This window comes from Bos javanicus, chromosome 5 (assembly GCF_032452875.1).
Source record: "Bos javanicus breed banteng chromosome 5, ARS-OSU_banteng_1.0, whole genome shotgun sequence".
Taxonomy (NCBI): Eukaryota; Metazoa; Chordata; class Mammalia; order Artiodactyla; family Bovidae; genus Bos; species Bos javanicus.
The window spans coordinates 66556609-66561912 of record NC_083872.1 but is presented as its reverse complement, the minus strand read 5'-3'; the positions used below and the strand labels follow the sequence as shown (position 1 = coordinate 66561912).

The following is a 5304-nucleotide window of genomic DNA, read 5'->3' as shown; positions in this document are numbered from 1 at the left end:
CAAATTTGATAAAGACTTGAAAAACTTGTCTACATTAGAAAAATCTTAAAGAAAAATAAAGTGAAAGTGAAGTTGCTCAGTCGTGTCCAACTCTTTGTGACCCCATGGACTGTAGCCTATTAGGCTCCTCCGTCCATGGGATTTTCCAGGCAAGAGTGCTGGAGTGGATTAGCATTTCCTTCTCCAGGGGATCTTCCCGACCCAGGAATTGAACCCAGGTCTCCCGCATTGCAGGCAGATGCTTTACCATCTGAGCCACCAGGGAAGCCCTGGTGAAAAAAGAAAAATAAAGAGTATGTTTATTTAAAAAAAAAAAAAAAAGCACCAAAAGCTGACTGTATGAGAGATGGATCTAAGGACAATCTTAATACAAGAAAACTGCTCCAGGAAGGCAGAGCACGGGGCCTACAGGCCAGTCACTGAGGCCAAAGGAGAAACAGAGGTGAACCATAGCCATCTCTTTGGTTAGAAGTTTGTTTGTTGGTTTGTCTATTTGCTTGTTTTCCATCAGAAAATGAATGGTCATCTTGTAAACTAAATTTGCCCATAAACCACTTGAATCTATCTTATAGAAACTGTTTCTTTAGGTCATGAAACAGGCTAAGAAATAAAATTGTGGGATGCAGCAGAAAGGTCATTTAACCAGGACTGAAATACCTGGGCTCTAGTCCAAGTTATGCCAATCCCTGGCTGAGGTGGTGTCTCAGGTGGGGCATTTAGCCCATGCATCTTCTGGAAGCCTGCCATGGCGGGGCTAGGAGGGCAGCAGGAGGGAGTAAAGAGAGATGGAAAGATGATCTCCAAGGTCCCATCCAGTGAAAACAGTCATGGTTCCAGTTAGCGTATAAAATAATTGAGGAAGTCTGGAAGGTTATATATCAAAACATTACTAGAATCTACCTCAAGAGAATGGGATTAGGGCAGAGGCAGAGAGACAAAAGAAAACAATTAGGGAACCCTTTCAGTGGCGAAAAAATGCAAAGGGAGAGGGGATTATAAGTGAAATATTAAACAGGAAAAGTTCCAGTTAGCATATAAAATAATAAAGTCTGGAAGGCTATATATCAAAACATCACTAGTAGTCAGAGCATAAGCACGAATTAGAAGGAGCAAAGGCACTTGGGGGAGCTGACAGAGTGATTATTTTATTTCCCTGCTTTCTCCCCTGCCCTTCTTGGAAAAGCTCATGGTAGAGCCATTGGAAGCCTGTCAATCCCATCTAACTCCTCTTCATCCTCTGGGGCCCAACCCTCCCTGCCCACTAATGAGGGAAGGGGACATGAGAGGGAATTGCCTGGGAACATGCTCTGATGCCTCCTTTGCAATACATTGTCTGATTTTCTGGCACAATGTGAAGAAAGCTGAGCTTGGATCTTGGCCCACACTGATAGTGCTGCTTACCCTGGAGATTTCAGCATCATCAGTGTGGCTTCTTACATCATCCTGATTTCCCTCTTTCTCACTATCAACTTCAGGGTCTACAAGTTTGTCATCCAAGCTGTACAAAATTCAAAAGATCATGCAATTGAGCTAATTTCAGAAGTTTTCCATAATTATGAGAGTAACCCCATCAACATGGTCAACATGGTCCCAAAACTCATCATGTGTGTCTTTCTGGTGAAAGATCTGGCTGTCTTCATGTGGCTAATGACCAACATTGGTTTAGCTCCAATGGGATTGCCCTTCTGATCTTTGCCTAACTATAAATTTTCAGTATTCCAATGAAAAGTACAAATCCCAGTCTGACTACTATGTTATGACCAAGCCAGATGTTAAAGGGCCCAGGCAATGCGCTCTGGCATTTCAAAGAAAAAAAAAAAAGAATAAGCACATGGAAATTAAAAATCCAACAGTTACCAAAACACCATTGAAGAGTTATAACCGTGCTCTTGTGCCATTAAGGAATATGTCCAGTGTTCAACTCCAAACTTTTTTTATCTGGTGTTTTCTCACCTTCTTTAACTTACCCAAGTACTGGGTTTTAAACCAATGTCTTATAAGAGTTTTGTGCTTATTTTCAATTTAAGGAATCGTGATTCCAAAAGTTGATCTGGGGGTGGGAGTGGAATAATGACTATGGAATTAACTTTTATATCTTCCTCAGACTATTCTTACCCTCCTCTGACCTCGTAACCCTGTTTCATAATATGAACAGCTACTTGTGTTATTGTCTGTCTTCTCCCGCCTCATTGGTACAAAATTTTCAATTCTGTTAATAGCTCATAGGTGATACGGATAGTCACTGAATCCTAGAATTGTTGTTATTGTTGTTGTTTAGTTACCAAGTCATGTCTGATTCTTTGTGGCCCCATGGACTGTAGGCAACCAGGCTCCTCTGTCCATGGGATTTCCCAGGTAAGAATACTAGAGTGGGTGGCCGTTTAGTTCTCCAGGGGATTTTGTGACCCAGGGATCACACCTGCGTCTCCTGCATTGGCAGGCAGATTCTTTACCACTGAGCCACCAGGGAAGCCTGAATCCTAAAACATCATCTGGTAAATGAGATCAGAAGCATAAAATTGGCCCACTGAGCTGACCACCACTCCCTCTATGCTCCTGCTTAGGAAATGAAAAACCCCACCATTTGGGAAGGGGGTTTCTATTTCATTACATCTGGACATGAGTTCTGAGCTTGAGTATGAGAAAAGTGCTTCCTAACTTCTTAAATACCTGCCTCAAGCTTAATAGACAAGGCTGTGCTTATTTGTGAGCTGCTGACTCAGAGGTTAAAGTGTCTGCCTGCAATGCAGGAGACCTGGGTTCGATTCCTGGGTTGGGAAGATCCCCTGGAGAAGGAAATGGCAACCCACTCCAGTACTCTTGCCTGGAGAATCCCATAGAGGGAAGAGCCTGGTAGGCTACAGGTGCTTTATTTGGGAAATTAAATGTATATAATTTCTATAAAAATAATATTAGCAGTTGCTTCTAGGTACATGGACACACACAGTTCAGTTCAGTTCAGTCATTCAGTTGTGTCTGACTCTTTGCAGCTGCATGGAGTGCAGCACGCCAGGCCTCCCTATCCATCACTAACTCCCAGAGCGTGCTCAAACTCATAACCATCGAGTTGGTGATGCCATCCAATCATCTCATCCTCTGTTGTCCCCTTCTTCTCCTGCCTTCAATCTTTCCCAGTATCAGGGTCTTTTCCAAGGAGTCAGTTCTTCACATCAGGTGGCCAAAGTATTGGAGTTTCACCTTCAGCATCAGTCCTTCCAATGAATATTCAGGATTGGTTTCCTCTAGGACTGACTGGTTTGATCTCCTTGCAGTCCAAGGGACTCTCAATAGTCTTCTCCAACTCCATAGTTCAAAAGCATCAATTCTTCAGTGTTCAGCTTTCTTTATAGTCCAAATCTCACGCAATTCACTGTAAGTTATTTGAGAAGGTACATATGAATAAGTGATTGTAGTCAGGTAATTCATGATTTGGAAAAGAGCTTGAATATGATTAATAGAGCAGAATTTCTAGATGCTCTGTCCCTGATAAAGAAAAAATACCTACAAACTGAGGTTTATGTTCTACCACGTTTTAAAACTACTTAAAAATGGTTTAAACACTATCACCATGAACACCATGGAAAGAAGTCTTATATTTGGCCCAGTCATTGCCCTCTGGTCATCAAAACTCACTTGCCAGGGTCAGTGGTCTCCATCAGTCTGTATTGTAACTGACTGTTCTCCCCAAACATCAACACAAATATCTGATGTTTTTATGGAATGAAAATGAAATGAAAAGATGCAGAAAAATGGTGGAGTAAAGCTAATAAAATAAATAACTATACTCTCGGTCTCTTTGAGTTGATGATACTCTTAGACCTAGTTTGAAACTTCATCTATCTTTAAAGCCCAATGGATGAGACTAAATAAAAAAAGACAAGGTCAGCATTCTGGTCCACACCAACACTAATTCTGATTCCAAGATATCGTATGTGGTTCATTAAGGGAGATGTAATTTAAAGATGCGAATCCCTAAGCTTATCAAGTCTAAAACAACAATAATTAAATACATGTTCTGATAATACTAAATGGAAAAAAATCTCATGAAGCCCATGTAGCCAAGCACTGTCCTAATCTAACTTTGTTTTCCTTTCAAAAAGGTTACAGAACCCACAGAGGCAGAAACGAATGGGTTTTGTATAACCCTGGCCTTCTCTTAGAGCCTAATTATTTGTTCTCAGAAACTCAAACCACTTCACTATACCCAAACAGGCCAGAAAGTTTGCAGGTAGAGCTGAGCCAAAGAGTCTGGTTTGGTTATATTAGCCAAAACATGAGTCGACCCATTTGAGATGACTAGACACCAAGACAAAAGAAAATACAAAAATGTGTATATGTGTGTGTGTTGCTGTGTGTCATGTTTGTGTGAATGCTCACTGGAGTTGACAGGGAGGAATGACAGAGTATTTTCACTGGATTGTCTTTTCTTGGCTCATCTTTACTGTTGGAGGTAGAGCAGCAATGCTAGGTCCTGACTGATTTTAATTTGCTTACCTCATTTCTTGACAAGCAGGACGGGAAATTACAGTACTCTTTGTTATTACTGCAGCTGATAAAACCCTTTCAGTGGTGTCCCACCCCGACTCAAAGCATCCTTCTTCTCACCCAAATAGGCTTCCAAGAGTCCATGTAGTATTTGCAGCAAGAGAGAAAGTTATGTTTCATTTATTAAATAAATACTTGAGCTTCAAGTTTCATTGAACTATGCTAGGCACTGTGAAAATAAAATAAGCAAATAATAAAAAAGAAAGAATAACATAAAGTTATAAAATCTAAATGTAGGATAAGAAAGTGTTTTTAAAAAATATTTAGTTGCTTTTAAAACTTTTATTTTGTATTGGAGCATAGCCGATTAACAGATGTGGCAGTTTCAGGTGAACAGCGAAGGAACTCGGCTGTTCCTTCATACATGTAGGAACATACACATGTATCCATTCTTCCCCAAACTCCCCTCCTAATGCTTGTTAATAATGTAACATTTCCTTAAAAAAAAAAAAGCCCAATACAAATCCCTCTTTGATGAGCTTCCCATGTGACCACTAGTGATAAAGAACCCACCTGCCAATGCAGGAGATGTTAAGAGACATGGGTTAGATCTCTGGGTTGGAAAGATCCCCTGGAGGAGGGCATGGGCACCCACTCCAGTGTTCTTGCCTGGAGAATCCCATGGACAGAGGAGCCTGGCAGGCTACAGTCCAAAGGGCCACATAGAGTCAAACACGACTTAAGCGATGTAGAACATATGCATCGGTATAGATGTAAATGTATAGATACAGATGAGAGATACAGATAAATAACTCCCTG

General features: G+C 41.0%; 1 pseudogene; it reads left to right on the top strand.

Annotated features, from left to right (window-relative positions):
* The first annotated feature begins 1211 nt into the window (after window positions 1-1211).
* LOC133248742 (reticulon-3-like) lies at window positions 1212-4915 on the top strand (annotated as a pseudogene).
* Window positions 4916-5304: the final 389 nt, after the last annotated feature.